This window comes from Heterocephalus glaber, unplaced genomic scaffold (genome assembly GCF_053883595.1).
Source record: "Heterocephalus glaber isolate CG9 unplaced genomic scaffold, H.glaber_assembly_v1.0 deba00001553, whole genome shotgun sequence".
NCBI classification, from domain to species: domain Eukaryota; kingdom Metazoa; phylum Chordata; class Mammalia; order Rodentia; family Bathyergidae; genus Heterocephalus; species Heterocephalus glaber.
Window position 1 is genome coordinate 21,105,548 of NW_028258344.1, and position 9,676 is coordinate 21,115,223.

Genomic DNA, 9,676 nt, shown 5'->3' on the forward strand with positions numbered 1-9,676 from the left:
TGCTAGCATTACAGGTGGGCACTACCATTTCCAACTTATTTTATGGTATTTATTCATTTATGTTTTTCTCTTCTATGTAAGTGTCTTGAGGACAGGAACATACCTTAATAAACCTAGCATAAAGTTAATAAATATTTGTTGAATAAATCAAATTATGTCAACAACAATTGAAGCAACTGCTTTATAAAAAGGTGCAACAAACTTTTTAAAATTTTAAATGTATAATTTTATTATCAAACACACACATACAAAAATTAAAATTATTCAAAGAAAAACAATGCAAGGAAAAAAACTATAATAATATTCAAATATAGGAGAACTCAACCAAAGCAAAACTGAAAAGTACTTAAACATTTTTCCATATAATTTTAAAAAACATCTCAAGCATTAACAAGTCATCAGAGGATGTGATTTTTTTTAGAAAGATTTTAAAACTAATATTGAACAAATAGTGGTCTGGAAAAAAATTCTTATTAGCTAGTAGACTCCACAAAGGTCAAATTTTTTTAAATTTAAATTTCAATGCAGTCATATGGCACTTGATGGAAATATAATCTGAGAAATATGTTATTAGCCAAGTTCATCCATGTGTATCGCCAAGTACCACACAGAGTGCCAATGTATAAGTGCAAACTGAAAACGTATACATCAATCATCTGTGATGGCCCCTTGATATTATCCAAATACAAAGTTAAACATGAGAAACATGAGGCTACCACTGGCATAGCAGCACACTGTTTTACAGTAAACTCTTTTATATAAGCAGGATTATACTCTAAAGGATGAAAAGCACAGCATGTTATGTTAAGTACCTAAAACAGTAGCAGTCATTTATCATATTATCGAGTACTGTGTACTGTAGATAGTTGTAAGTGCTTCTTCTAGAAACATGCCCTCCTGTCCTTTGATCTCAGTGACTCTTCCTTCCCAACCCACTGATGAGCTCCAGTCTAGTCTCTACATCTCTTCCTATACCTTTAAATACAATCTATGCATGGATTCTTTCCAGATTCCAGCCTGTAACTCTGATCTCTCCCTTTCCCCTCCTGCCAGCCCTACCCCTTTGAGCTTTTTCTTCATATTTCAAATTATCAATTATATATTTTAATCATTTTAATCCTTAATTACACTTTCAGTTTCTCACACTAGAGAAACAATTTGGTATTTACACATATGTGTCTTATTTATTGCACTTAAGAGGATAGCCTCAATATTCATCCATTTAGTTATAAATGTCTCTAGTTTCTCATTCTTTATGGCTGAGTAGTAGTACATTTTATTTAAAAAAAACACATCTTCTTTATCCAGTCTCCAGTTGATGGGCACTTGGGCTGTTTCCAAGCTTTAGCTATTACAAACTGTGCTGCTATAAACATGTGTGCACATATATCACTGTGGTATGATTCTTTTAATTCTTTAGGGAAGATATCCAGCAGGAGGATAGCTGGGTCAAATGGGACCCCTAAGCCTAGTTCTTTGAGGTATCTCCATACTGATTTCCACAGTGTTTGCACCAGTCTGCACTCCCAACAACAATGGAGAAGGGTTCCTTTCTCTCCACACCCCCACCACCATTTGTTATTGGATGAATTCTTTATAACAGCCATTCTTTCTGGGGTGAGGTGGAATCTCAGTGTTGTTTGCATCTGCATCGCTTGAATAACCAGTGATATTAAACATTTTTTCATGTATTTATTTGCTGCTTTTTCCTCTTTATCTGAGAAATGTCTGTTCATTTCAGGTGCCCATTTTAGAATTGGGTCTTTGAATTTGGAGGTCTATTTTTTTTCAGTTCTTTGTATATTCTAAATAGTAGTCCTTTGTTTAAGGTATAGCTGCTGAAAATTTTTTCCCACATTGTGGGTTGTCTCTTAACTCTGTTGGTGGTTTCTCTTGCACTGCAGAAGCTTTTTAATAAGCTGGGATCCCAGTTGTTAATTCTTTCTGCTAGTTCCCATGCTACTGAGGTTTGTTCATAAAGTCTTTTCCCATGTCAATGTCTTAAAGAGTTCTACCTAACTTATCTCCCAACAAGTTTAGTGTTTCTGTCTTAATATTTGGATCTTTAATCCACTTTGATCTTAGTTTAGTGGATGGTATGGGTGCATAGGTATGGGTCTATTTTTAATCTTTAGCAAGTTGAAATCCCATTTTTCCAACACCATTTATTAAATAGGCCATCTTTCTTCCAATGAGGGTGGTTGGCTCCTTTGTCAAAGATGAGGTGGCTGAGTATAACTGTAGTTGTTTCTGGATCTTCTAATCTATTCCACTGATCCTTGGGTCTGTTTCTTTGCCAGTACCATGCTGTTTTTTATCACAGTAGATTTGTAGTATAGTTTCAAATTGGGGATTGTAATATCCCCAGCCATATCTCTGCTGCCTAGAATTTCTTTTGCTCCTCTAGGTCTCTTCTGGTTCCAATGGAATTTTTGGATTGTTTTCTCTAGTTCTGTGAAATATATTGCTGGAATTTCAATCAGCATTGCATTAAACCTATATAGTAGTTTTGGAAGTATGGCCATTTTCACTGTATTGGTTTTTCCTACCCAGGAACAAGGGATGTCTTTCCATTTTCTTACATCCCCCTCAATCTCCTTTTTCAGAGTGCTGTAGTTTTCAGTGTAGAGGTCTTTTGTTTCCTTTGTTAGATTGATTCCTAGATATTTCTTCTTTTCTTTTGGATGCTACTGTAAAAGGAATTGTTTCCCTAATTTCCCTCTCAGAGAGTCTGTTATTTATCTACAAGAAGGCTATTGTTTTTTTGAGTGTTGACCTTGTAGTCAGCTATTCAACTGAATCTGTCAAGTATAGAAGTCTTTTGGTGGAATTTTTTGGGTCTTCAATGTAAAGTATCATATCATCAGCAAAAAATGACAGTTTAACTTTTTCCTTTCCTCTCTTTATTCCTTTTATTTTTTTCTCTTTTCTAATTGCTGTGGCTAATATTTCCAGAACTGTATTGAACAGGGGTGGTGATAGTGGGCTTCTTTGTCTTGTTCTTGATTTTAGCATGAAAGTTTTCAGTTTTTGACCATTTAGTATGATGTTGGCTGTTGTTTTTTTGTAGGGAACAGGGGAAGTGGACATTACCAGAACCTCTGCAGTAAGTCCTAGTTTTCTGTGAGCCAGGGCAACACACAGCGAATTACAGGAAAGGTAGACAAAAGAGACTGAGAAGCTGAGCTTTGGGTCTGATCAGTGTTGTTCTGGGCAGCAAAGACAAAGACCCCCCTATCTTGTAACACCTTTTATTCAGTACATGGGGAAACAAATGTAACAAGTGAAATGCAGAATTCAGTACTTTACATTGGGATAAACAAGGTGTAACAAAAGACTGGGGGACAGTGGAAATCTAAGAACAATGAGGAACTATGCAGATGAAGATTTGGTTCCTCCCTGGTGGCTCCCTCAGGTGTGGTCTTGTCCTGGAGCATTACAGCATTTTGGGAACACTGAGGTCTCAGTTGTGACCTGAGGCCAAAATATAATTATGTCTGGAATGTCGTAGCTGGCCTGAAGGCAGGAGAACTAGACCTACTCAAATGATTTTTTCCTAAAATTATGTAGCATTGCTCCCAACAGTTTTTCATAGACAGCCTTAATCAAGTTGAGATAAAGACCTTCTTTTCCAATATTCTGTAGGGTTTTTATCATGAAGGGGTGTTGGATTTTGTCGAATTCCTTTTCTACATCTATTGAGATGATCATATGGTTTTTGTCCTTGACTCTGTTAATATAGTGTATTACATTTATTGATTTATGAATGTTAACCATCCTTGCATCCCTGGGATAAATCCGACTTGGTCAGGGTGTATGATCTTCTTGATGACCCTCTGTATTCAGTTTGCCAGTATCTTGTTGAGGATTTTTGCATCTATGTTCATTAGGGAGATTGACCTGTAATTCTCTTTTTGAGTTGGGGCTTTCCCTGGTTTTGGAATCAAAGTCACACTTGCTTCCAGGAATGAATTTGGAACCCTTGCTTCCCTTTCAATTTCATTGGTGAGTTTAAAGAACAAGGGTGATAGTTCTTCTTTAAATGTCTTGTAGAATTCAGCAGGGAAGCCATCAGGACCTGGGCTTTTCTTTGTTGGTAAATTTTTTATTAGATTTTCAAATTCACTCATTGTAATTGGGGTGTTTATAATTTCTATATCTTCTTCATTTAACTTTGGCAATTGATATGTATGTAGGAATCCATCCATTTCTTCTGTGTTTTCCATTTTATTAAAGTACAGGTTCTTGAAGTAGGTATTGATGATGCTCTGGATTTCTGCTGGGTCTGTTGTGACCACCTTTTTCATTCTTAATTGCATGGATTTGAGCCTTTTCTTTCCATTTTTTGATAAGGTTGGCTAAGGGTTTATCAATTTTATTTATTCTTTTGAAAAACGAACTCTTTGATTCATTGATTTTTTTTGTATCATTCTCTTAGTCTCCATTGCATTAATTTCTCCTCTGATCTTTATAATTTCCTCTCTTATATGAGCTTTGGGTTTATTATGCTCTTCTTTTTCTGGGAGCTTGAGGTTCTGCATTTAGGTTATTTATTTGAGTTCTCTCCATTTTCCTAATATGGGCATTGACTGCTATGAATTTCCCATGTAGAACTGCCTTTATTGTGTCCCATAGATTCCTGTATGTTGTACTGGCATTTTCATTTACTTGTAGAAACTGTCTAATTTCTTCTTTAATTTCCTCTGTGACCCATTGGTTGTTCCAGAGTGTGTTATTTAATTTCCTTGTGTTTGTGGGAGTTTTACAGTTTCTTATGTCATTGATCTCCAATTTTATTGCATTATGGTCTGATAATATACAAGGGGTAACTTCAATTCTTTTCCATTTACTTAGACTTGTCCTATGAGCTAGCATGTGGTCTATTTTGGAGAATGACCCCTGTGAAGCCCAAAAGAATGTGTATTCTGATTTTGTGGGGTGTAACACTCTGTAAACATCTGTTAAGTCCATTTTTTCAATAGCCTGGTTCAGTTCTAGAATTTCATTGTTAATTTTTTGTTAGATGATCTGTCTCTTTGTGATAGTGGGGTATTGAAGTCCCTCACTACAATTGTATTAGTGCTTATTTGGTTTTTCACTAATATTTGTTTTTTATAGTTGGGTGTATTCCTATTTGGTGCATATATATTTATGATTGTCTTCTCTTCCTCTTGGACTGCTCCCTTCACAGTATGTAGTGAACATCTTTGTCTCTCTTAATTAGTTTTGGTTTGAAATCTAGTTTGTCTGCAAATAGAATTGCTACCCCTGCTTTTTTCTGGGTTCTTGTGGCATGGAGAACTATTTTCCATCCTTTTACTTTCACTGTGTGAGTTTCTTTTTGAGTTCGATGTGTTTCTTGTATACAGCATATTGTTGGATTTTGCTTTTTAATCCATTCTATCAGTCTATTTCTTTTGATTGGTGAATTGAGACCATTAACATTGATAGTTATAATTGATACATATTGACTTATACTTGTCATGATGTTTTACTACTGTTGGCTCTTTAATTTCTTATTTTTTTCTTCCTTTCCCTTTAGTTACTTCCCTTGCCTGGTGGCTTCCTTCTTTTGGGCCTCATGGAGTTGGGACCTTCATTATCTTTTTTTAAGATATTGCTTAGGATTGTTTAAAGTGCTGGTTTGGTGTTCATGAAATTTTGCATGTGTTCTTTGTCGTGGAAGTATCTAATTTCCCCATCGGTTTTGAAAGATGATTTTGCAGGATACAACAGTCTAGGTTGAAAGTTATTTTCTTTTAGGGCTTGAAATACTTCACTCCAGGCTCTCCTTGATTTGAGGGTTTGTGTTGAAAAATCTGCTGTAATTCTGATGGGCTTTCCTTTGTAGGTGATTTGTTTCTTTTCTCTAATTCCCTGTAGGATTTTGTTCTTCTGTTGGGTTTCTGGGATCTTGACTATTATATGTCTAGGGATAGATTTTTTGATCATGGCTAGTTGGAGTTCTATATACCTCACTTATCTGTATGTCCAATTCTTCACTTCTGTCTGGGAAGTTTTCTACTGTTACTTCTGTGAACAGTTTTTATATGTCAATTGTACTTTCTCCTGTTTTTTTGTGGACTCCAATCAGTCTGATGTTATTCTTCTTTGCATCATCTAGTAGCTGCTGGATTGACTACTCGTGGTCCCTTACTATTTTTAAGAAATCTCTGTTTTCATGGTCTATAACCTCAATCCTGTCTTCTATATCTGATATTCCATCTTCAGATTCCCTTAATCTGCTCTGCAGGCTTTCAATGGAGTTTTTAATCTCCTGAATATCTGTTTGAATCTGTTTCATGGATTCCATTTCTTTCTTAGGTTGGGTGATCATGGTTTCCATTTCTTTCTTATGCTGGGCATTCATGGCTTCCAGCTTGTTTCTGAGCCCATCTATTTTTTTCATCTATTTCTTTTCTAGAGCCTCTAATCTTGTCTTTCACTCTGCTCACTATCTCTATAGTTATCTGGGAGATTATTTCTACTTTGAATTTTTCTAGAGCCTCATTCATCTGTTTTGTTCCTTCCTGTGCTATCAGTTCAGCGTGTCCATGTGGTTGATTATCAGACTTTTCCACCTTGTTTTACCCAGAATTTGCCTTTTGTCAGGTGGAAGTCTGAGTTTGTGACTTCCTTACATGTCTTCTCATTTATGTTTTTGGTACTGTCCTTGGTTTAATTCCTGGGTTGATTCTTTGAAGTTGGTTATTGTATCTTTGTTGATGTATTTAGAACCTTATGGAATGATTGCTTCTCAGAGGTGTCTTTCAGGTATAGTGAGTATTTAGGTTTTGAGTCTCTAATGGCTATGAGGCTATCTTATTTTCATTATACCAGGAAGGAAAATTGAGTAGATCAATCACCACACCTTAGCCCAAGTGATACAATCAGCAACACAATAGTATCAAATACCTTTTAGAACATGATAATTTGAAGTGGTTATTAACCTATCACATTTAACTGTGTGAATTAAATCAAGATCAAGGATGAATCCAACATATGTTTATAGTGAATAAAATCTTCAGTGTAGCAACTTTACCCTTTGGGATGGGGAGTGAGAAGGAGTTAGGGAAGGAGGAATAGGTAGGTAAAGGATAGGGAAAGGTTAGCAGTGAGGCCAGAGGGCACAGGTGGGAAAAGGAAAGAGAAGAAAAGAAAAAGAAGAAATATGAATTAGAGCCAGAACAGGAACACAAACAGAGATGAAGAACAATGTGGGACAGCAAGGGAGAGAGAGAGAGAGAGAGAGAGAGAGAGAGAGAGAGAGAGAGAGAGAGAGAGAGAGAGAGAGAGAGAGAAAAGAGAAAATGAAAAAAGAAAAAGAAACATTTTAAAAGAGTAGAAAAAGAAGGGAAAAAATCAAAAATAAGAACAAAAATATAGTGGTAATTTTGAAAATAACAAATAAAAAATTAAAATGAAGGGCCTCCTTCAGGGTAAGTCTCTGCTGATACAATAAACAACATGAGCAGCAGTGTGCAGTTATAAGTCAATGAGTCTTTGTAATCCATGAGATTCAGGCAGATTTCTGGCCTCAAGTCCCAAGTTGAGCTCCCAGTCCTCCTGAAAGGTTGAACTCTGCAAGGTTCTATTACAGGTTCCAGCTGCCTTTCCCCTGAAGATAGTCCAGGTTCAAATGGGAGATGATGATCCCTCCAACTTACCAAGTACGGTGGTCTGGTGTGCCTATATTGCAGAGATTCTCTTCACCTTTCCAGTGGGCTTCAGTCTTCATCAGGGAGGCCGAGAGAGGCCCTCTCTCTGTTGTTCACTTCTGCAACTCAGGACAATGGACTTTATGGTCCCCTGTGCCTCTGTCGTGTGGAACAAGGTAGATGCACAGCCAAGAGGCCAGAGGTGGTGGTGGGACCTGCTGTTGCACGCCCTGCATGGCTAAGCTGGCAGCTGGTGGGTGGGCCTTTGGGGGGGGTCCTCACATTCTTCTAGATGCAAATGGGTGGGGGAAAGCCAGAAGGAGCAGGGCTCAGCCACCCACGTCTGACCACAAGGCCAAGCTGGTGGCTGGTGGGCATGTCCAGGGGGTTTCTAAAAGTCTTCTGGATGCAGGTGGGTGGGGCAAGCCAGAAGAAGCAGGGCCAGATGCAATAAATTTTAAAGTAGAAAAATTATCATTTTCAAAAAGCATCAAAAAGTGAGTGTATTTAACCATAGTTGGCTGATAATAGAACAAATAAGTGAATAATAATTCATGCTGTAGCAAGTTCAATGAACTGAAAACAGAAAGTTGGTTTGAGGAAAGCAGAGGAACTTTTGTCTTGTAAGAATTAGAACCGAGGGGCTCCATAATCATCTGGCATCTGCTCAATCTTGTATCTGTGGTTAGAAATGTACATGATAGTATCTCAATTTAAGGTCCCCATCAACCATAGCCACAATGCAACACTTGTGCTGAAAGAATCACCCACTGATGTTCACAAAGTTCAGTATACTTAATACTGAGCTACTCTGCACTAAGCAGTCATCTGCATAGGTCTCTTTATGTGTGCAAGGTAATCATTCAAATGCTGGATCCTTCTCCAACCTTAAAGCCACTCAATACTTCTGTCCCAATTTCTCAATTTCAGCCATTACATAATTAGTTATACAAGGGATACAGTTGGCATACAGACAGTCCATCATCGATTGTACTAAGTCCAATTTAGCTCTGATGGAAAAGTTGATAAAGTTGGTATCAACTAGGATATGATAAGGTGGTCCCAGCTGTGTATTATATTGGAAGAATAAGCAGGAAGGATGTTGGGGAACTTCTCTTGCCTTTAGAGCACTGGGATCTCTTTTTTAGGTTTTAATCTATCCTTTTTTTTGAGCCTCATCTCTGAGACTAATCATTTGTTTCATGGTCACATACTTCCTTTCTTTCTTGTTTCCCCACGTTCATGCCAAACTCCAGTTATTTTGTTTTTTTCAGTTTTGATATTCTATTTTTACTATTGAAAATTTGTAGAATAAATGTTACTTTTGTGGGCTCGGGATTTAGCCCAGTGGTTCTGGTGCCTGCCACACAAGCACAAGGTCCTGAGTTCCATCCCTGGTACCAAAAAAAAAAAAAAAAAAATTACTTTTCCATGTAAAAATAGCATCTTTAAAACTTTTGAACTAAAAAGAGGATTATTGTTGTTGTTGTTCTAAAAAAGGCTGTTTTATTTTTCCAGCTCTTACAAATAATATGCATTATATATCATTACCTCTGCTTTACAAAAGTAGCCTCAAAAATGAAAGGAAAATTGCTATAACCCTAAAATAGTCTTAATAATAACTTTTTTTTCATTTAAGTATGTACTACACATTCCTTTTTCTACCAATGATTTACTTAAGGTATTTTATAATAATAAATAATAAATAGTAAAATAAAAATGTAATTGGAAAAGAAGGTACAAATTTGCTAACCATGCAAACCAAACTAATTGTAATTAAAATTTGTGTCAAAAAGGTTTTTTCTCTTTATTTTAAGAGGAGAAGATCCTTAGGAAAAAGATACTTTTCCTAGCATCATACATTGAAAAAAAATCTCAAGTTGGAATTTGACTTTGGGTTCAATAGTCACTGCATATTTCAACTTTATCAGCATTTCTATTTATTTTGCTATTACATTTAACAAAAATTTACTCATATGGAAAAAGAGGCATAGTATTAAAATGAATCTTAATGAAGG

The 9,676-nt window shown here is 36.4% G+C and overlaps 1 pseudogene across 1 annotated transcript; it reads right to left on the reverse strand.

Moving 5' to 3' along the window:
- Positions 1 to 291: 291 nt before the first annotated feature.
- Positions 292 to 8,902, reverse strand: LOC147824157 (rRNA-processing protein FCF1 homolog pseudogene; annotated as a pseudogene). The gene has a single exon (XR_015442746.1). The product of XR_015442746.1 is annotated as an rRNA-processing protein FCF1 homolog pseudogene (transcript).
- Positions 8,903 to 9,676: the final 774 nt, after the last annotated feature.